At 39.6% G+C, this 24,581-nt stretch overlaps 1 protein-coding gene across 1 annotated transcript in view; it reads left to right on the top strand.

Annotated features, from left to right (window-relative positions):
* Nucleotides 1-467: 467 nt before the first annotated feature.
* LOC117985426 (uncharacterized) overlaps nt 468-24,581 on the top strand; it is a 77,904-nt gene continuing 53,790 nt past the window's right edge. Inside the window, exon 1 of the mRNA XM_034972141.2 lies at nt 468-645. The gene's annotated coding sequence lies outside the window, so the exon portion shown is untranslated. The remainder of the gene's footprint in view (nt 646-24,581) is intronic.

Here is a 24,581-nt window from a genome sequence, read left to right as displayed (position 1 = left end):
GTTCGTCAGGTTCACATATATTGAGACTCGTATTATCGGTGTGTTTTCGCGTTTTTAAGAACAAAAGGATGAAGTGTTGTGTTTTATCGTGTCAAAGTTATTCAGACAGACGTTCTGATGCTATGAATGGTATCACATTTCATTTGTAAGTAATTTTATACGTAATTTCTACACTTATTGACATCTAGTGTGAGATAGCTGAACTATGTAGTGACATCAATATATCGATGTTAGGTCGCTAAGCGAGTAGTTTTGCTACTAACCCGCAGATGGAAAATTGAGAAGTGGGCGGTGTTCCACAACCCCTCACCCCGCAAAATGTCACTCGATATTTCATAGGGAAATCTTAATACAACATCTCCTCTTTGTTTCTGCTCTATGGTCCCTCTGCCGGAGTACAGGGGATCCGAGGGGGTGCGGAGTGCACGGGGGGCGGTCAAGGCCGTGGGCGCACGCGGCGGTAAATCCAACCCGCAGCCAGTCTGCCTCGCACTCCCGCAGCGTACGGTTGTGTCTCGTGCTCGCCAGTTAGTGACAGTGTTGTGCTTTGAACAGTTGCTGAACAGTTAGCCGTCAGGTCGTCGACCGCGCGAGCATGAATGCTCGCACGCCTGCCTTCGCACAACTTTGACCGAAACCCACCAGGTAACTTCCACTTCCAGCATTGCTCCAGAGCTTTAGCCACAGAGTCCACAGACATGCCAACTTGCAACTTTTTAACTTCCAACTCCAACAGTTGGTAGAGGGTTTTTACGTCTTATTTCGTCTCATCCACCAACTTTTGCAATGATATCAGACCTTTTGGCTAATGAAAATTCATGGGCAGTTCTTCCAAACGAAACTTTTATTATAATTCACTGTTTGAAACGTGTCTGCAGGCAATTGAAGCACAAGTAGAAAAACACAATAGCCAATGATCCAGAGATATTATACGTACTCCCATAAATTCTGTTGAAAGCACCATTAAGTCCAACACACGGCTTGATCGCCTTAATAGATTGTCCTGCCTGAGCGATGGTCTTGAAAACTCAAGGCAAGACGCTATCTCGCGTCTGGTTTACCCTTTTTATTCTTTTTATGTGTATTTACCAAGATAAAATGTTATAATAGAACTTTCAACTAAGTACAGTCGTTAAAAACTTAAAAGCTTTTGTCTACATTACATCAAATATCAACAACTCCGTATTCTTGAATTAATTTGAGAAGATTGACCAATAAAAATTTGTAGCTTTTGAAGGTGATAATGATGCAGAATTCACATTCAAAACATTCATAAATGAAGAAGAAACATCTTCTCTACATGCCTTTTTATGCAAAATATGCATTAGCATGTGTGGTTTATAGTGAAAGGCAATAATTAGAAAGTATTTAAGTTTTAAGTGAATTCAAAATCATTGTACCTACCTACTTATTAATCCTTTTCATGACTAATGTTTAACGGTTTTATGATTGATTGCCCAAAATACTTCGAACCTTGATATTAACCCCAACGGAAATGGCCACTCAACGTGAGTATATTTATAGAGTAACAAAGCACTCTCGGGTTGCAATGGGGATATTGAAAATGAGCCAGTTTATAAACACCCCATAATGAAACGCTTCACCAAACAAACTGGTTTTACGAGATAGCGCGAAGATCAGTTTAACTTGATGTTGGAATCACGGTTAAGAAAACAAAATGGATGTAACTATATTAGTTATGCTCAGAATCAGTATAGTAACTATACTGATTCTGAGCATAACTAAATTTTAGAGTATTCGCATCTTCTTCTTATTAAGGTAATATAAAAAGGACAGACACAGTTTGACAGTTTTAAATTTAATTTAGAGCCGTCAAACCTCTTGACTTTAGCTGCAAGTCGCGAGCCTATTAATTAAATTTGTAGCGTGCACTACGAGTCTTAAAATGTAAAATTAATGTTCCGTCCCGTTTTAGCAATTTAAAAAAGAAAAAGATGGCGATATAATCTAAATTTAGTTTAGAGAAAGACAATAGAATCGGCGCCAATGCCTCTTTAGTATAAACATGAAATAGATGCTGCAGAAGGTGTTTTTAGAGATGAGAAGAAATTTCTTCCAGACTAATCCTAATGCAAAGGCATCGCCAAAGTATGTACCCGTAGTCGAAATTCCACAGACACGTAGTTACGAAGCGATTTGACTTCTCGTTTTTAATTCGAACCGCTAGGATATGGAACGCCCTTCCAGCATCAGTTTTCCCCTCCAATTTTAATATGGGTACCTTCAGGTCAAGAGTGAATAGGCATCTTCTAGGCAAGCGCGCTCCATCTAGGCTGCATCATCACTTGCCAACAAGTCTGATTGTAGCCAAGCGCTAGTCTATAAATTGAAAAAATAATAATTAAGAACAGAAGAAATGAAGACCTATGATTTAAAATAATAAACAGATCGTGGTGAAACATCAATAAAGAAGATAAAAAATAAAATCGGAACATAATACCTACACTTAATTACCTACATTCTAGAATCTAGATAGATGCAAAACCGATGTTTTTTCCAAGCAATTTTAATGTTAGGGATAATGCAACCGTTGACCTTAATTAAAAAATTATTCTAAACCTAAGCTACTTTTGTCCTCAACTAAAGGTCACATAGTATCTACCGACCTATTTGCTTAGAATTCGAGAAACCTGACAGACTTAGTAAGTAAAAAAGCTTGGAAGCAAAAAGAAATCAATTAGAGAGAAGATTAACAAAAGCAGTGCAAAACCTCAAATAGCTAGGTTACTCGGTTGAGGCTCCGGGCCTACCTGAGATACCGGATATCTAAGGCTGAGATCTATAGAGCGCACTTTGGCTTTGCTCAGACTTAAGATTGAGTTAAATCGAGACGGGTGTATGCGAGAGATGTACAACTGTCTCGTTTTAACTCTGTCTTATGTCTGAGCAAAGTCAGAGTGCGCTCTATAAATCTCGCCCTAAGAACTTCTGTGGCGCACATCTGACGTGAGCCAACGCTGGTTTTCAGGCAGTGATTTCAATTGCAGTTACATCTAAGCTTACAGCCTATTTTCCTTTTCATTATAATCTATACTTTAGAAAAAGATTCATCATCATCTTTATCAGCCAATAGACGTCCATTGCTGGATATATAGGTCTCTTGTAGGGACTTCCACATGCTACAGGTGTGTACCTGCATCCAGCGGCATTCTGCGACTTGTTTCATATCGTCCGTCCACGGTTCGTCGTTTACTCTGGTTCTCCTAGAGATCTACTCATTCTGATTTGATCACGTAGAGAACTCCAAGCATAACTCTCTCTATCCCCTGCTGAGTGTCTCTGAGCTTTGTTATGAGGATCTTTTCTTGTTTTTAATTTATAGACTAGCGCTTGGCTGCAAATTTCAATCAGACCTGGTGGCAAGTGATGATGCAGCCTAAGATGGAGCGCGCTTGCCTAGAAGATGCCTATTCACTCTTGACTTGAAGGTACCCATATTATAATTGGAGGGGAAAACTGATGCTGGAAGGGTGTTCCAAATCTTAGCGGCTCGAATCAGAAATGAGGAGGCAAATCGCTTCATACGTATCCGGGGAATTTCGACTACGTACGGGTGCAGACTTTGGCGACGCCTTGCGGTACGATAGTAGAATGGTGAAGGAGGAACCAGGTTGAAAAGTTCTTCGGTACACTATCCTGTAAAATACCGATAGACAGGCAACTTTGCGCCAACCCTAGTTAACTACCATGTCTCGGATCCGTATATGTCATCACTAGCAAGTAACAACACGCACCGTTCAAAGACTTTGGTCTTCAAGCACTGAGAAAAAAGATTAGAGCATAAATCTCATTACGATCGGGCGTACTTGCACAGTTAGCAATGAAAGAGAATGATGGTATCGTAATTGATGAGGTAACTAGACTTGTTGCAATGAAAGTGATGGGCGAACCGGCGAAGGCCTAATTCCATAGGCGTCAGAAAATGCCAACCGATATAAGACACGCCAATTGCTAATGCGCGTGGCCGCCATTTTAGTGACGTCAGCACTAGACTGAAGTTTCGAGCTGATAGTATATTTTTACTTAAATATACGTCAAATGATGTCAAAATAATGTCATTTCGATGTTAATGAGACATGGTTCGAGCGCAACAGCAATTTGCGGGACTTATAGTAAGATGCTTTAAAGAGATAAACAAACACTAGAATATATACTTTGTGGTTCGACTTGTGCCGATCCTCACAATGGTGCTGATTTTCTGCTTGATAAATAAATAAGAATAAACACACAAAAATGTTTAAAATGTATTTCTGATAAATAATTGTTTTACAGCAAGTCAAGTAAAATAAAGTAAAAACAGGTTTGCATCTCAGACACGCACCTCTTACTTTTCGGAGTTGTAAGTTTTAAAAAAGAATTTATTCTTATGGCAGCTTGACACAAAAAGTTTGAATGGCGCGTGAGGAGTTAGATTTTACGCGTTCTACGTAGTCAGGTATGCAGGTACCTGGCAGGCGTTTTATAAGACACCAAATAAATGATACTCTTACTTACATAATATTAAACAGGTAGATTTTTTTTCCGATTGTGAATCCTTTGCCTACTTGTTAAGTTTTACCAACTCTATTCCAAACCTAATAACCTAACCAAATCGATTGAGGGCATCAATAAACAAAAATAAGTGGACCATTTAACATGACGAATATAATGTTCAGTTTTGGAACTTCTTGGTTATTATCATTTACCTTCTAACAGTAGGTGTTATTCATAGCTCGATCCGAGATAAAAGGTATTAGAAGAACAACAATCTTAGAGCCATCGCCCATGGCGACTTTTTGTAGCGATGCTGTCGCGCGTTTACTAAACACACGCCAGCATCACTACTAACGCGTGTTAGTCGGATTAGCAACGCGCTACTGCATCGCGACTGTATCGATGCAAACGCGCGAACGTGTCGGACGACATCGGGGAAAGAACGGAGGGAGGGTGGCGCATGAATAGAGAACCAAGCATCAGTGCAACATTTTTTTCTCGTTTGCATCGAGACGGAAGCGCGACAGTATCGCGTTTGCATCGCGACTGAATCTAAGACCGTGGGCGAGGGCACACAGCTAGCGACCGCTTCGCGACTGTATCGATGCGGAAGCGCGACAGCATCGCTACTGTATCGCTACAAAAAGTCGCCGTGGGCGAGGGCTCTAAATTCGCTAAAATCCGCCAGAGCAGATAAATTTGTATGGTACAACATGCAAAAAGCTTGTTCTACCAATCAGATCTGTCTGTTTTGGTGGAATATCCTCAGTGCTTGAAGACCAAAGTCTTCGAACAGTGCGTGTTGCCATATGACATATGGATCTGAGACATGGTCGCTAACTATGGGCCTCATAAGATAGCTCAGAGTCACTCAGCGGGGCGATGGAGAGAGCTATGCTTTGAGTTTCTCTACGTGATCAAATCAGAAATGAGGAGAACTAGAGTAACCGACATAGCTCAACGGATTGCGAAGCTGAAGTGGCAATGGGCAGGGCATATAGTTCGTAAAAGCGATAGACGTTGGGGTCCCAAGGTGCTAGAATGGCGACCTCGCACCGGAAGATGCAGTGTTGGAAGACCCCCCACTAGGTGGACGGACGACGTCAGACGAGTCGCAGGGAGCCGCTGGATGGCGGCGGCGCAAGAACGTGGTGTGTGGAAGTCCCTACAAGAGACCTACGTCCTGCAGTGGATGTCTATCGGTTGATGATGACGATGATGATATATCACCCTTATAGAGAATTAAACTTGTTGTTCCGTGTGTATCATTGACTTCCGCTAAATAACATCTGCTTCTATCCAACCTGTTCTAAAAGATACTGTTTTATGCCACATATTAGGCACCGCCTTTAAAGTCAGTTATATTGATAGCAAGAAATCAATTGCTTATTTAATAATTATGGATGCTTGCAACTAAATAGGAAAAATTAATTGCAATTTAACGCGAAACATCTCAGAAATTCACATTTAAACGTTTAGCTCTCAAATCAGTAGAAGGAATTGCAGTAGAATCTGTAGATCGATTAATTAGCCGTTACGGTTATAGATCGTACCTATTCGTAGATTATAGTCAACTAACTAGAAATTGAAAATGATCTAACATTAGTGTTATTGTCGTTCAGATTTCAGACACACCACCAACATCTATACTAATAAATAAAATTGAAGTGTCTGTCTGTAATTTCGAAATAAATTGTACCTCAAATTATGCTCATAATAATATGGTTACTTGAAGATGTAACAATAACTGAATCACACGTTTTTAAAATTTGTGTCTGTCTGTCTGTTTGAATATCTTTGGAATGCTAATCTTTTTAACGGCTGAACCTATTTTGACGGGACTTTCACAGACAAGTAGAGGATAAACCAAGGAGTAACATAGGCTACTTTTTTAACCCACTTTCTCTACCTATGTAAACCGAAATCTCCGAGATTTCTGGACCCGTTTGCGTAATTTTTTTCAATCGATAGAGAAATTTTGTGACATTATCCCACAAAACAATTGGATTTCAATTCCTCAATCCTGATGCTGCAGGGGACCTGACCACCAAAACTGATGGGATTTAGAAACTGTCGGTTATAAATTGATATTGGAGGTAGGTAAGTATCTACAGTAAAGACTTCATCAATGAACTCGAGGACCTTGATGCTAAGGAATTGTATTCCTAAATCGTCGTGATCCCACGAAATTTGTTACAGAGATACCTTGCATCCTTGGGACGGGCTACTACGGATAGGCTTTACTTGTCGTCGTGGAAGATCAAAGCCACGGGCATCAGCTAGTGCATAATATTATGCGCACGCGCTGCACATTATTATCATAATTTAATTGCCATGGCTTTCATGACAATCCTCGTAAGAAGGTAGAGGTAGGTATTGAGTACTAAATTAATTGGCAAAGATAATAGCCGTGACTTATTTGCTGATTGTGATTAATATCCCATTTGCCATGGAAATTAAGATTTAGCTACGTAGGTACCTGAACCTACCTACATTTATAAATTACTAGCGGATGCCCGCGACTTCGTCCGTGTGGATATACATAGGTTTTTAAAAACCCCTTGGGAAGTTGGGAACTCTTTGATTTTCGGAGAAAAGTAACCTTAAACCTACCTATGTCACTCATTCATTAGGTTTTAATTATACTCACTCATTCCAAAAACGTCACGTCAATCCGTTGCTCCGTTGCGACGTGATTAGAGGACAAACCAATAACCTATCAAACCAACTAACAAAACATTCAAGTGATTTTGCTTTCACATCTTGCTTTTAGAATAAATCGTATATTTTAGCGAATACTTAACGGCGACGGGTTGCCGATTATGTTGATGATTATGAATTGCCGAGCAATAAAAACCAATTTTTAGATAAGTAGGTCATCATCATCATGATCAACCCATCGCTGGCTCACTAAACAGCACGGGTCTCCTCTCAGAGTTAGAAGGGTTTTGGCCATAGTTTACCATGCTGGCCAAGTGCGGATTGGCAGACTTCACATACCTTTGAGAACATTATGGAGAACTCTCAGGCATGCAGGTTCACGATGTTTTCCTTCACCATTAAAGCGAGTGATATTTATGTATGCCCGGGATCGAACCCCCGACCTCCGATTGGGAGGCGGGCGGGAGTATAGTTGCTTACCTATTATGAAGTTGGTTATTCCCGGCTAGAAAATTGCAACTAGAGATTGCCAGGATATCAGTAGCAACTCAACGCAAGATTATGTCCGTTATCTAGCCCTTGTCACACGTTAGGAAATAATTAAGCCCGGTGCGAAACTTATATCAAGATGCTATCATCACGTCGCAGTGTAACAATCGTACAGTATGGCAACTTACGTAGAACATCGGTGCCAATTGTGTCCTACAAACTCGAGATTTGAAATGTATTGAAATGTACACCAGCAAACCCGTTTTGGAGTAGAGCCTCAATAGCTCAACGGTTTTTAAAAGGAGAGTTGACTGAAATCCGAAAGGTCGCGCGCCGGTTCAATCCCCAACCGGTGCACTATTGTCGTACCTACTCCTAGCACTAGCTTAACGCTTAGTTGGAAGGGAAAGGGGAATATTAGTTAACTTGGATATGAAAATATTTGCACACTATTCTGTAAGTATACTTCCATCTTTTTTGTACCAACGTTCTTGCAAATAAATAATTATTTGTTTACTTATTTATTTAAGCGTAGGTACTGAGCTGGCGGCTTACACTGCCGCGCCGCGCGTCGTTTGAATCGAGGCTTTAAGTTCTTAGTCACTGTGTCTAACTGTATGCTTGCTAGACGGCGATGACGTGCTATTAACAATACGCCGAGCCGGCTAATGAGTTGACAACAATCTCTCCTCCGTGCAGTCGGTAAACAATACATAATGTATTGCGCGCTATCCTTTGCCGTCACGACAGACCATTCTTCCAGTGAAAATACTTGTTCATTCATTCATTTTGCTTTGCCATTGTTATTTTAGAGCGGTGGTGTACTTGAAAACCGGCCAAGTGCGAGTCAGGCTCGCGCAACGAGGGTACCGTACTACAGTCATATTTTTCGACATTTTGCACGATAATTCAAAAACTATGATGCATAAAAATAAATAAAAATCTGTTTTAGAATGCACAAGTGAAGACCTTTCATATGATATCCCACTTGGTATAGTTATCTTACTTATTATATATATATATTATAGTAATTATTAGTTCATGACCACAATTTCATTTTTTTGTGTGATGTAACCACAAATTCACGGTGTTCAGATTTTTCCCCAAATGTTTAATATAAAACCTACCTACCTGCCAAATTTCATGATTCTAGGTCAACGGGAAGTGCCCTGTAGGTTTCTTGACAGACCGACAGGCAGACAGACAACAAAGTGATCCTAGAAGGGTTCCGTTTTTCCTTTTGAGGTAACTAGCTCCTTCCCGCGACCTCGCACCGGAAAGCGCAGCGTTGGAAGACCCCCCACTAGTGACTATAAATAGTGAGGGGTCACCTGCCACCTGAATCCAGCGGCTCCCTGCGACTCACCTGAATATGTCGTCCGTCCATTATAGGTGGACGGACGACATCTTCAGGCGAGTCGCAGGGAGCCGCTGGATTCAGGTGGCACAAGACCGTGGCTTGTGAAAGTCCCTACAAGAGACCTATGTCCAACAGTGGACGTAGTTGTTCATGATGATGATGCTGCCCTTTTCTAGTAAGGTTGGAACACAAATTTGCTATCAGTGATCACACTGACAATCACCTTTGTATCATCATCATCATCAGCAGCCTGTGGCTGTCCACAGCTGGACATAGGTCATCCCTAATAAGCATTTATCCATACTCCATACTAATCTATATATATAAAAGGAAAAGGTGACTGACTGACTGACTGACTGACTGACTGACTGATCTATCAACGCACAGCTCAAACTACTGGACGGATCGGGCTGAAATTTGCCATGCAGATAGCTATTCTGACATAGGCATCCGCTAAGAAAGGATTTTTGAAAACTCGACCCCTAAGGGGGTGAAATAGGGGTTTGAAATTTGTGTAGTCCACGCGAACGAAGTCGCGAGCATAAGCTAGTATTATTATAAATGGGATTCTTAAAGACCCATCCGTTTAACCGATTTACATGAAATTTGGTACGAGGTTAGCTTGCGTCCCGGAAATTGACATAGGCAACTTTTTATCCCGAAAAATCAAAGAGTTCCCCCGGGATTTTAAAAACCTAAATCCACGCGAACCAAGGTGGGGGCATCATCCAGTATTAAGTAAGTGACTATGGAAATTGATGGATTTTAAACGCCGTACTCAGAGTCGCTAATCGTTACTAAAGATTGAGTTAAAACGAGACAGATTTATGTGAGAGATACCTATAGCTCTGTTTCGTTTTAACTAAACTTAAGTAACGATTAAGCGACTCTGAGTACGGCGGTGGCGGTGAGTTTTTCTGCATTTTTCAGAGACAATTTTTGATTTCTCGATACTTACTGTTAAAACATTAATAAAATTCCACTCGCATTTCGTTCTCTACATTTAGAAATCGGAATTTCACACTCTATTTCGCATACTCACTAAAAATTTCGATTTGTTAATTTATAACGTTTTTCATAACGGCACCAAATCAACATTATTATAAATCTTGCTGCCGGTATGCGTATCTTTATTATAGCCTAATTTGCATACAGGCGTAATAGGCAAAGAGCTTGCGAACGAATTGTTCCATGTGTTTATCCCGGAAACCTTTGACGTCTTACCACCAGGTGAGATTGCAGTCAAGGGCTAACTTGTATCTGAATAAATAAATAAATAAAATGTCTCCGAGCTATGTGCGTTTTTTTAATTAATTAACGTCGAAGGAGTAAACCAGGAGGGTGATTTCGTAAAACCTGCATCAATCATTATTACAATCTCAATTGTTGTGATCGGCTAAATTTGTGCTATTCTTGTTGCAACAATGCATTGTAGCCAATAGTGAGCGAGCGTCAACCAATCAGAGGTGATTGCGATCGTAACATTGTCATTCTCCCGCAATCGCGCAGCTGCATGCCAGAGAGTTCTCCATAATGTTCTCAAAGGTGTTAAAAGTCTGCCGATCCGCACATGGTTAGCTTGGCAGACTATGGCCTAAATAAACCCTTCTCATTCTGAGAGGAATCGTGCTCAGTGGTGAACCAGCGATGGGTTGATTTATTTTTATGGTGACGTTACGTCGTACGGCGACAGCGCGTGATCCGGCGGAATGTGTCCAATAACGATTAAACGATTTTATTACCATTATAAACACTAAGAACAAATCGGCACCTAGCTATTAGTGTATAATGTATTGGTGGCATATTTTCGAGCTGTGACAGTCAATGCGGGCGTACGACAACGCGTGACCCGGCGGAATGTGACCAATAACGATTAAACGATTTTATAACCATTATAAACACTAAGAACAAATCGGCACCTAGCTCTTGGTGTATAATGTATCGGTGGCATATTTCCGAGCTGTGACAGACAATGCGGGCGTGCGACAACGCGTGACCCGGCGGAATGTGACCAATAACGATTAAACGATTTTATAACCATTATAAACACTAAGAACAAATCGGCACCTAGCTCTTGGTGTATAATGTATCGGTGGCATATTTCCGAGCTGTGACAGACAATGCGGGCGTGCGACAACGCGTGACCCGGCGGAATGTGACCAATAACGATTAAACGATTTTATTACCATTATAAACACTAAGAACAAATCGGCACCTAGCTCTTGGTGTATAATGTATCGGTGGCATATTTCCGAGCTGTGACAGACAATGCGGGCGTGCGACAACGCGTGACCCGGCGGAATGTGTCCAATAACGATTTTGTTACATAGACGTGAGGCGCAGCGCACACCTGCAGAGTGCAGGGTGGAGTGAAGCTGAGCCACCATACGGACGGACAGACAGACAGACAGACATGGCGAATCTAAAAGGGTTCCGTTTTTTGCCATTCGGCTACGGAACCCTAAATGGTTCGTAAGTAAGTGCTACATGGTAATGCTGAGGCCATCTGAATCGGTAATAATAACCGATGCACACGCAGAACGGTGCAGTAAGTACCAGGAACACACTCACTAGCAGGTGGTTGCATGCTAAGCAGCTAGAAAGTATCCGCATTCACTAATTAGGGGGAAAACAAAAGGAACTTGAAAATTACTTGGTACGGCTCCACTATCGAGATTCGGCTTGGTTCAAGATCGAGCTTTTATGATATGAATAGGGAATATGCATGTAATTTTTTGGGTTCCGTACCTCAAAAGGAAAAACGGAACCCTTATAGGATCACTGTGTTGTCTGTCTGTCTGCTAAAAATATAGCTTTTGCTTTGTTGTTGAAACGCTCAATATTTTTTTTAACTGTAAAACATTGCTAAAATTTGATCTGTTTAAACGCCGCCATTTTACGCGGGCTTTGAATGACGTCAATAAGACCACAGCGCCAACCACTGCGCCAGGGAGGTCGTATTGGCCAACAAGAAATAAAAGACTACCGTCCGTTCACAGTTATTTTACCTTTGACGTTATATTGGCACCATTGCTTTGTTTGCTTTATTCCTTAGATCTTAGGGTTTATTATTGTGTGATTTGCAATGGTGCCAAATATAACTTCAGAGGTAAAATAACTGTGAGCGGACTGTACCTACACGACTTTCAGGAGCATAGTATAACTGTAAAATAGTTTAGGAAACATCATTTCGATTTTGAAGAAGTGACACTGGCTGGGTGACGTCACAAAAAAACAAAATGGCGGAAGCTAGCCACCGAAAACCCATAATTTTAAACACATTCACTCAGTGGCTGGGGCTTAATCATTTAACATGCAGCATTAATTATGTAACTTTCATGTAAACAAGACATTACAGTCTAGCCTTGTCTAGATATGTCTAGGTATTTCGCGGAGGCTTCAAAGGCTAGACCATATTAAATTAATGATCTAAATCTGAATTACATAATATAATTTGAATTATTTTGTATTAAAAATACAGATTTCATTTGAGGTTGACATCCGGGTTAGAAGGTTGAAATGTAGAGCAATAAATTATATCAATTTAGTTATACTAGCTTTCGCATGCGGCCCTGCCTCTTTGAGCTTTTAAATCTCCTTTTATCCGTACCTAACCTACTCTATATAATCAAAGTCAAAGTCAAAGTCAAATGATTTATTCAAAATAGGTAATAAATTACTCTTATTGATGGTCTGGTATGGTGTTAGATTAGAATCAGTACCCACATTATAAATGCAAAAGTGTGTTTGTTTGTCGTTCAATCGTGTCGCAACGGAGCAACGGATAAAAATCCCGAGGGAATTTCCGGGATAAAAAGTAGCCTTATGTCACTCTCCAGGTCTTTAATTATATCCATGCGCAAAACCACGTTGATCCATTGCTACGTTGCGTATGAGGAATGATGACGCAAAACGTAACGTGCGTGTAGATGGGATGTCGACGACATAATGATGGATGGAAACTCGCCCTATGTCTTGCGGTTCGGTGGTAAAATGGTGAAGGGGGTACAAGTACTGACGACCTCCCTGGCGCAGTGGTGAGCGCTGTGGTCTTATTAGTGGGAGGTCCCGGGTTCGATTCCTGGCAGGGGTTTGGAATTTTATAATTTCTAAAAATTTCTGGTCTGGTCTGGTGGGAGGCTTCGGCCGTGGCTAGTTACCACCCTACCGGCAAGCGATTTAGCGTTCCGGTGCCGATGCCGTGTAGAAACCAAAGGGGTATGGGTTTAATAAAAACTGCCATACGCCTTCCAGGTTAGCCCGCTATCATCTTAGACTGCATCATCACTTACCATCAGGTGAGATTGCAGTCAAGGGCTAACTTGTATCTGAATAAAAAAAAAAAAAAAAGATCGAAAAGTTCCTGAGCGCACTCTCCTTTAATTTTAAGTTTGGAACTCGTATTTTTCATGAGATTCATGGATGGTCGCGCAGGTTTGGATGATGCTTTTTTGTCTCGCCCATTGCCATTTCAGCTTGGATGTCGGATACACTGGCTACTTGTGTATATAATAAGAACTAGCTTATGCTCGCGACTTCGTCCGCGTGGACTAGAAAATTTCAAACCCCTATTTCACCCCCTTAGGAGTGGAATTTTCAAAAATCCTTTCTTAGCGGATGTCTACGTCATAATAGCTATCTGCATGCCAAATTTCAGCCCGATCCGTCCAGTAGTTTGAGCTGTGCGTTGATAGATCAGTCAGTCAGTCAGTCAGTCAGTTAGTCAGTCACCTTTTCCTTTTATATATATAGATAGAAGATAGAAGATAAAGTACACGTACACAAAAATGAGTAATGCAATTTGAAAAGTAACTGGACAAGATAATCTAAAAATTGATATGTGCGGCCTTTCCCGTGTAATAAGGCCTTCATAGAGCGATTGTACTGACCCGCTGTAGTCCGTAGGGCTGGCATGGCACACCCCACTTTCATTATATCTTTAATTCAATAATAAATAATTATTAATATCCTTTAATTTTAATTGTCTTGTAATTTAATAATATCTTTTTATGATAAATTCAGCACATTTATTATAAAAGTTCTAAGTACAGTCTCAATAACTTTTGTGACTAGCTGATGCCCGCAACTTCATCCGCATGGAATTAGGTTTTTAAAGATCCCGTGGGAACTCTGTGATTTTCCGGGATAAAAAGTAACCTATATCACTCTCCAGGTCGTTATCTATAAAAAGTGTCAAAAAGTGTAAAAAGGGTCAAAAGTGTTAAAAATGATTCTTTTATGTAAAAATATTTGACACGTGTTCCGATTTTTGCGTATAGTAAAACTAACGTTGTATAATTTAATCGCTTAAAGCACACGTCATAACTCCGAAATCTATAATACCTACCCCATTCCTTTGGCTAAAAACGTTGATCAAGTGTCGACCCTAGGTGTAAGTTTCGACGACCTCCCTGGCGCAGTGGTGAGCGCTGTACGGTCTTAATAGTGGGAGGTCCCGGGTTCGATTCCTGGCAGGGGTTTGGAATTTTATAATTTCTTAATTTCTGGTCTGGTCTGGTGGGAGGCTTCGGCCGTGGCTGGTTACCACCCTACCGGCAAAGCCGTGCCGCCAAGCGATTTAGCGTTCCGGTACGATGCTGTGTAGAAACCAAAGGGGCATGGGTTTATTAAAAACTGCCATACCCCTTCCAGATTAGCCCGCTATCATCTTAGACTGCATCATCACTTACCACCAGGTGAGATTGCAGTCAAGGGCTAACTTGTATCTGAATAAAAAAAAAATAAAAAAAAGTAGGCCGCTCTACATCCAGTACCCAGTATCAGGTTTCAGCGTATAATTGCGTCGCACACTGTTGCACTTCTCTCGCTCAGCGTTTAGCTCGCTTTAATTGAATTATTGGGCGCAGCACGCTTTTTCATTTAACTCTCTTTATGCGGAGTCATGCGGAGTAGATTTCTAGTTCTACAATTAATGTGTAACGAACAAATTACTTCTTCTTCTTCTTCAAGTGCCATCTCCTACCGAAGGTTGGCAATCATTAAGGCTAACTGGATCTTGTTTACTGCTGCCCTAAACAGTGATCTTGTACTCATGTTAAACCACTGGCGAAGGTTCTTGAGCCAGGATATTCGTCTACGGCCAGGTCTACGTCTGCCTTTTATCTTGCCCTGTATTATAAGCTGCAGTAGATCGTATTTTGGGTTGCGCATAACATGGCCCAGATATTCGAGCTTTCTCCTTTGCACACATTTAAGTAACTCAGTGGACTTCCCCATTATTTGCAGCACGGTGGTATTGCGTACACGATCTCTCCATGAGATTCGCAACATTCGCCTGTACACCCACATCTCGAACGCCTCCAGCTTGTTGCTCATCGCTTGCGTTAAAGTCCAGGCTTCGACTCCATACAATAAAACTGAGAAAACATAGCACCGTGCCAACCGCATCCGAAGCGGTATTTTTAAATTGCGGTCACAGAGAACTCTTTTTAGCTTTATAAAAGCGTTTCTTGCCTGTTCAATACGGCACCGTATTTCCAGACTGTGGTCGCCGGTTTCGTCAATTATGGTTCCCAAGTACCTATACCGTTGGACTCTTTCCAAATTTCCATGGTTGAAATACAAGGAGGTGTTCTGCACAGGTGATCGGCTGATTATCATATATTTGGTCTTCTTGCAGTTGATATTGATGCCGTATGAGTTGCTTGCAGAAGAAACTACATTGACTAATGACTGTAAGCCTTCTAGACTATCCGCTATCAAGATTGTGTCATCCGCGTATCGAATATTGTTTATGGATACGCCATTTACCGTTATTCCCTGGTCAATACCGTCGAGTGCTTCAGAAAATATTGCCTCCGCGTACATATTGAATAGCAAGGGAGACAATATACACCCTTGGCGTACACCGCGTAGCACGTCCATGTAGGATGATGTGTAACCGTCGACCCTTACATTGGCTGTTTGCTCCCAGTACAAATTCTTAATAAAACGGATATCCTTGTAATCTAGGCCAGCTCTCGTCAAAACCTCCATAAGCTTTGTATGACGTACACGATCGAAAGCCTTTTCGTAGTCAATAAAACAGACATAGAGATCGCAATTTATGTCTAAACATCTCTGCATTAAAACTTGAAAGGCAAATAATGCATCCCTTGTCCCCAAGCCATCCCTAAAGCCAAACTGTGTTTTTGATATTAGTTGTTCGCATTTTGGATAAATTCTCTTGTGTATAATTTTAAGAAATATCTTGAGAATATGGCTCATAAGAGATATTGTCCTAAAATCACTGCAAGCTTTCGGATTTTTAACCTTTGGCAATGTTACAAATGTAGACTTCAGCCAATCAGCTGGAATTTTGCCCGTGTCGTAGATGGCGTTAAACAGTTGCACTAAGTAATCTAAGTTGGTTTCCTCTATTTCTTTCATTAATTCAACAGGTATTTCGTCAGGGCCAACTGCTTTCTTTGACTTCGATGACATGATTGCATGCGAGACTTCTCTTCTTGTTATAGGTGGACCATCATCAACAGCAAATATATTGCTATGGCCCTGCCTGTTATCGTAAAAAAGCTCTTTAATATAAGTCTCCCACAAGAGCAATTTTTCATCGACATTAGTGGTAAATGTCCCATCTCCATCTTTGATAAGAGGAGCCATAATACGACCTTGTTGTTTCGGTGCTATTATTTCTTTTATCTTTTTATGCATATTAAAACTATCATGTTTCTTATCAAAACCTTCCATCTCTGAACACAGATCCCCCAGCCATTTTTCTTTAGCCTCTCTAATTTTCTTCCGAATTTCCCTCTGTAACTGGTCGTACTTTTCCTTGTTTCTTTTATTTTCTCGTCTCTCATCCATTAAACTCAAAATTTCGTCAGTAATCCAATCAGCAGATTTTACATGGCGTTGTTGTTGTAAAAGTGACTTTCCAGTAGATACAACTGAGGTCTTTAATTTCTCCCATGCTTGCTCCATATCAAGGGCTATACTGTTAGTGGTGTTTTCTAACTTCAGTCGCGTAAGTTCGCTATTCATTGCTAATTTTATGGTCTTCTTAACATCTGGATTTCTTAATTTACTGAGGTCCATAGATACCGATCTCTTTGGGCTTCTGATTTTCTTTAGTTTGGTCTTAATTTCCACCACGACGGGATTATGATCTGAACCTACGTCCGCACCAGGGTAAGTTTTAGCTGATTTTATGCTATTTCTGTGTCTTTTGCTAATAAGGATAAAGTCAATTTGATTACGAACTATATTCTCTGGTGTGTCGGCTGGTGAACGCCATGTATACAATCTTCTTGGTGGCAGTTTGTAGTACGTATTAGATACAGCAAAGTTGTTCTCTTGGCAAAACTGAACAAGCCTGTCTCCACGATCATTTCTCACTCCCAATCCGTATGGACCGATAATGTCTGACACAGTTCCTCGACCAAGTTTAGAATTAAAATCTCCCATTACCAAGGTGATTTCATGTTTTTTAGTTTGTTTAAGGGCAATTTCGATGTCACTATAAAAGTTTTCGACCAATACTTCGTCTTTATCAGCTGTTGGGGCGTAAACTTGAATCAGGTTGATATTAAATGGTTTTGCTTCTACTTGTAATAACATTACACGATCCGAAACAGGTAAAAAGTTTTTGACACTGGAGTGTAACTTTTTATGTATCATAATTGCCACACCATTCCTATGATACGAGTTATCATTTCCACCAGAGTAATACAGCATTGTTTGTTCTGATGTGTATACCCCACTGCCAGCCCATCTTACTTCACTTATGCCTAGAATGTTTATATGTAAGCGGCACATTTCTTGTTGAGTATTTTGCAGTTTGCCTTCACTGTATAGGCTTCTCACGTTCCATGTCGCAATCTTCATGGCTGACCCGGAGATTCTTAGCACCCTCTGACCATCTAAGGTCTGCCGGGGACTGAGGGCCATTCCATTGTTGTTTTCAGCCATAATGATTTTTCCTGGGAACAATGTAATGTGGTGGTTTTCCGTTGCCTTCCACATCGCTGTTTGCAGCCATAAGAATGTGGTGTCCACTATTCAAACGCCTTGCAATACCTGATTACTGACTGTTCCAGCCCCCACGGCCTCCACTCAATAATCTACCAGTAACGCAGCTGCTCACTACTGGGGGAAAATGCTTATTTACTGACGGCATTAACTCATCAGGTCACAGAATTTTCATTGGATCTTTTGCAGCTTTTTATAGAGAAACCTTTCCCAAGGGAATCCCACTGCATCCTCCAATTCTGCCGGTGTGTGGTCGGGGACTGCATGCGCAGCTAGCCATGATATCTCAAGGCCGTTCCACTATCCGCCACCCAGTGGACCCCGGTAGTAGCTCACACCTAAGCCCTACCGAACAAATTACTATGCTCGCAAAACTATGAAACGATTGTTGGACAGTGAACGACAATGAATAATTTTTGCGTATACTAAAACTAACGTTGTATAATTTTCCTGTTTATTTAATGTGCCAACCCTAGGTGTAAGTGGGCCGCTCTACATCCAGTACCCAGTATCAGGTTTCAGCGTATAATTGCGTCGCACACTGTTGCACTTCTCTCGCTCAGCGTATAGCTCGCTTTAATTGAATTATTGGGCACAGCACGCTTTTTCATTTATCTCTCTTATCACCGCTTTATGCGGAGACAGGCGGAGTAGATTTCTAGTTCTTCGTAAAACGATTGTTAGACAGGTGAACGACAATGCATAGAAGATGCGTTCCTAACAACAGTTGACATTCGAAAGTAAGGGGCCACAAACTCACGTTACATATTATTTAAACTTTGAATTGCAACAGACTCATCATTGGTTTATATTGTGTATCATACGACACTGGCGCTGCTGTGATTGGCCGATTTAAAGTGGCAGCTACAATCAGTATCATCAACAAAATCGTCATTCCATTGCCGGCCCACTACTGAGCATGGGTCTCCTCTCAGAATGAGAAGGGTTTGGCCATGTGCGGACACTTCACACAATATCTTTGACAACATTATGGAGAACTCTCAGGCATGCAGGTTTCCTCACGAAGTTTTTCTTCACCGATAAAACAAGTGATATCTAATTTTTTTAAACGCACATAACGTCGTAAACTTAGAGGTGTGTGCCCGTGATCGAACCCCCGACCTCCAGGATAGGAGGCGGACGTCTTAACCACTTAACCGCTTACGAGCATGAAGAAACAAATAGTGTAAGCGTTTTTTCTTTTTGTGTAAATAAATAAATAAAAAAATGAAAACTACGCTATCACGGCTTTTCAACATAAACAAGTATTATACAGGGGGTAACCAGAACGCTAGCAAAAACCTAACGTTATTGTTACACTACCTAAACACAATCCAATATCAATAACAGTTTGCCTCATTTTGTAGCTTTAGTATTTTTCAAACCCGCAATGTACCTATAGCGTGCAAAACTCGGGTCAATGTCCCACCTACGACGCGGCATTTACTCCGAGTGGCTTACTTCCGCTACGTTCGTTGACCTCTAGCGTCAGTCAGTTGTTTTATTTGCAATATATCGTAAACTTTAACAAATTATAGGATTTTTTTGCGTTTTTTTTTGTGGTATCATATCAGTAATCATCAGTACTATCACCTGTCTTCGTTTTTGCTAGCGTTCTGGTTACACCCTGTAGATATTCAACGGTTTCGTAACATAATATCTTTCGCATAATCTAAAATTACTAGGATTATCATTTACCCACGATTATTGAAATGACTTCGTGCCTACAATTTTGGTATCTATCGATCTAGAAATTACGTATCTAGCCTAGTTCCTAGATGAATTCTCTGTAGGTACTTTCACTTCATCCTGGCTAACCTTTGACACTTCAGCTATCTAGTTAAACTTGCACACAATTTCAACCGTTACATTCATTTGAATAGAGACGATAAAGATATTTTTAATTTTTTTTTATTCCTACTGTTAAATAATTAATTATATTAAATTTTTTTTTATGATAATGCAATCGCGCATTGAACTTGCAATTGTATAATATTACTAACTAGCTTATGCCCGCGACTTCATCCGCATTGACTACACAAATTTTAAACCCCAATTAAATTAAATTAAAATATTTTTTATTCAATTAAACTTTTACAAGTATTTTTGAATCGTGAGATGCATCTACCACTGGTTCGGAATGACTTTCCTACCGAGAAGAACCAATTTTACCCCCTTAGGGGTGGAATTTTCAAAAATCCTTTCTCAGTGGATGTCTATGGCCAGTAGTTTGAGCTGTGCGTTAATAGTTGACAGATCAGTCAGTCAATCACCTTTCCTGAATGAAAATACATTTTTATTGCCTATATATATTTAATTAGTATTCATTGAAAATTACAATTTATGACTCTGATGTGGCATTTTTTATTGCTACGTTAAAAATGTCAACGTGTAAAGGTCAAGAAGGAAACAAAGTATCAAAAGGTCACGTCGCACACTATAGCAGCTGACAGCTGTCACTTTCAAGTTTCAACTCAGTTGACATGACAACAAAAATAAATGTTATGATTTGTCTGTCGATAAGTATCTATAGTCCGCGACAGGTCGAGATGGTAATCGGGGTATGAGGCGGGGGGACGCCCCGCACACACGCAATGCGGGCAATAATTGGCTCCTCAGTCCAGCGGCTAGCTAATTCAGCTGCGGAGCTTGTCCTGGGTTCGAATCCCCGGCCCGTGTCGGCCCAAAAAGTTATTGAGTTTTTCTTTTGGTAATCCAACATGACCGGAGAGAAATCATGCCCAGGATTTCCCAACGCCGGGCGGATCCTAATTAAAATTTCTTGGCAGAAAAACGGAAAAGTTGTAGCCCAACTCAAGATTCGAATCCGGGACCTCATGAAGCGCAGCTAAATAAGTTAGCAATCAAGTTACTCGTATTTAAAAATCAGTTAGAATCAAGTAAAGTTGTATAGTGGAAGATCACTTTTGGGATGAGGTCGTTCCTTTAGTTTTATTTTCAAAAACTCTCTACCAGTCGACTTATTACGGTACATGAGATACACATACAGCCCGCTGACAGACAGACGGATGGACAGCATAGACTTAATAATAGTAGGTTCCCGTTGGTACCCTTCGGGTACGGAACCCTAAAAAGTTCTAGACAGCCCCCCAGGCTGCACTAATGTGGGTAGGTCACTTGACAAGTGACATCTATAAAAATCCAGTCCTAATTGATTAATTAGCAAGAATCGAATCTTTAATTCATTAGCAAACCAAATCAGATCTGCGTTAACATTTTGATAACACTGATATCAGTATTCCAAAATTCAGTATAGTGTCAGATACGAAGGGATATAGGAGTGTCAGCTTTCTGAATTATAAACGGAGAAAAATAAATTCCAAAATTAGTCAAATATTTTAAAACTAGAGTATACGTATAGTCGAATTTTTAATTAAACAACATTTTTTTAACTTTTCGAGTGCTACCAGATTTCTATGAAAAATAAATAGTGTGGGGGGCAAAAGGAATCACCAACTGAGTTGGTACAGTAGCTATGGGTAACTTTAGAAAGGTGTCTATCATTGTGAGTCGATGGTTCAATGGAATTAATGATATAAAAGTTAAAACAAGCCACAAATATTTACAACTCTTTAAAAAGTATACCACTTAACACTAATACTTTGTTCTTAACACCCATTATGGAATATGACCTGTATAAAGTGATAAAGAACCTTAAAAATACAAACTCTACAGGTTATGATAGCATTACAACGAAGATTTTAAAAACTTGTGCACCAACAATAACAGGGCCATTATGCCACATAATAAATCTATCTTTTCAAGATGGTACTTTTCCTGAAAAATTAAAGTATTCTATTGTTAAACCGATACATAAAAAGGATGCAAAAAATGAGATGAATAATTACCGACCTATAACTTTTATACCAATTATTTCAAAAATTCTCGAAAAAGTAATGCTTGACAAAATAAACGACTTCATTGATAAAAACAAGATTCTAAAAGCAAACCAGTACGGATTCCAAAAAAATTGCTCAACTACATTAGCATGCTTTGATTTAATTAAAAAGATAAATAGTGCATTCAACAAAAAAAGAGCAGTTGCTGCTATACTACTGGATATGTCCAAAGCTTTTGACTGTGTCAGCCATGAGATTCTTCTTGAAAAACTTTATAAATATGGTATACGAGGTGCTGGCTACGACTGGCTAAAGAGCTATCTCCATAGACGACAACAATGTGTTGAAATTACGACCATACTAAATAAACATAAATCTATTCATAGATCGTTATACAAAGAGGTCAAATCGGGAGTCCCCCAGGGAAGTATCTTGGGGCCTCTGCTGTTTTTGCTCTATATAAATGACTTGCCAGACACGGTTGAAAATGACACAATTCTCTTTGCTGATGACATTACATTAATAATTGAAAGTAAGTTAAAAGATGAACTTGAACAAGACATCAATGTTGCACTAAATAAGATTATTCATTGGCTCGATCTAAATAACCTTTGCGTTAACTTAAAAAAAACCAAAATAATTGAATTTCAGACCTATAACAGCTCATCCCTTAACCTTAACATTAATTATAATAATGAAAAAATAAAAGTGGTGCCGTCGGCAACTTTTTTGGGGGTTACAATTGATAAATATTGTAATTGGAAGGAACAAATACAAATAATTTGTAAAAAACTTAATAGGTTTGTATATGCATTATATCGACTCCGAAATACAGTCTCTGAAGAAGCAGCTACAACTGCTTATCATGGTTATGTTGCTTCTATACTGCGATATGGACTAATACTATGGGGTAACTCTGTCGATATCGTAAATGCTTTCAGAGTACAAAAAAAATGCATCAGATCATTGTGTGGCGCGGATATAATAGCTCCGTGTCAGCCTTTGTTTAAAAAAAAAAAGATATTACCCTTGCCATGTTTATATATATTTGAAACATGTCTATTTGTAAAGAAACATGTGCATTTATTTGATATGAAGCCTGATAACGGACGCCGCCGACATAAACTTAAATTAAAAATACCATGGCGAAGACTAGAGATATGTTCCCGCAATTCTTATTGTATGGCTGTCACTTTGTATAATAAACTATCTGACAACATTAAAAGTCTACCAATATCTAAATTTAAGAAAAAATTGTTTGACTATTTAATTAACCAATGTTTCTATAGTGTTAAGGATTTTTTGGATAACTGTGGGATTTGACATAAATTACTATTACTTTGAATTATGACGTTTTGATAATGTAACTATAAGTTTTTAAAATTTTACTGTCGTGGTCATTTCTATTTGTTATTTTCTTAAATCTATATTTATTGTAAGTACCACATATTTTGCACGCCATACATAAATGGCAAAATGTGAAAGGACCATCTATATATGTACGATCATTTACTACTCACATTTAGCAAAATTAAATGATTTCATTTCATTTCATTTCATTTCATAAAAAAAACTCAATCATCTGCTGTTTAAATTGTTTAATAACATCTAAGAACCCCTAATTACTCAATAAAATATATGTTCACGTAAATCATATCCTAAAACCCTTTTTTAAACCACTTATACCAATCTTACTTACCTCTAAGTACTTATTTTATTTTAGTAATTATTTACTAGTTTTATAATGCTACCTTTTTACTGTGCTTGTGTGAGCCCAAATTAAAATAGGAAAGCGGTAACTGGTTCATTGACTCATTCACATGACACAACTGAACCACATACATCATTATTATATTAATGTTATCTTATATTGTATCATTTTATTTTACGATTTGTCAAAACGTGTTGTTTAATTAAAAATTCGAGTACCTATAGTATTAGATACGGAGGGATATATGTGTGTCTGTCATTTTTCTGAATTATAAACGGAGGAAAAACTGAAGAAATAAACACTAAAGTTCGTCAAATGTTTTAGTTATGGTTTAATGACGTGTTTGTGATGGTGACACCTGATTCTACACCGGTAAGTGAATTATGTGTTCGTGATCAACTGTTCAGGGTTCCGTACCCAAAGGGTGCCAATGGGACCCTATTAGGTACTAATCCTCCGCTGTCCGTCCGTCTGTCTATCAGCGAGCTGTATCTCGTGACCCGTAATAGTTAGAGAGGTGAAATTTTCACAGAATGTGTACATACATATAAAAGGAAAAGCTGACTGACTGACTGACTCGAGTATAGGAGTGGACTGTAAACCGAAAGGTCGACGGTTCAAACCCCGCCCGTTGCACTATTGTCGTACCTACTCCTAGCACAAGTCTGACGCTTAATTGGAGAGGAAAGGGGAATATTAGTCATTTAATATGGCTAATATTCTTTTTTAAAAAGAGTAAAGAGTAAAAAAAACTCCCTGTAGGTTTCTTGACCTTTTACCAATCATTTTTACCTTTTGAGGTATCGAACCCTAAAAAAAGGATTATTTCATGTGCGATTGTAGGTACCTACGGAACCCTTCGTGTGCGAGTCGGACTCGCATATGACCGATATTTTTATCGGGTCATTACTAATTAGTTGTGTTATAATTTATTGATTGAGTAGATATTAGGATATTAGAGGATATAATTTTGGTGATAGTATTATTAGATATCCTAGTTATCTATAAATACATGGAA

The sequence above is a fragment of the Maniola hyperantus genome, chromosome 9, assembly GCF_902806685.2.
Source record: "Maniola hyperantus chromosome 9, iAphHyp1.2, whole genome shotgun sequence".
Classification (NCBI taxonomy): Eukaryota; Metazoa; Arthropoda; class Insecta; order Lepidoptera; family Nymphalidae; genus Maniola; species Maniola hyperantus.
The sequence above is the reverse complement of the archived record's forward strand: the minus strand, read 5'-3'. Positions and strand labels throughout refer to the sequence as shown.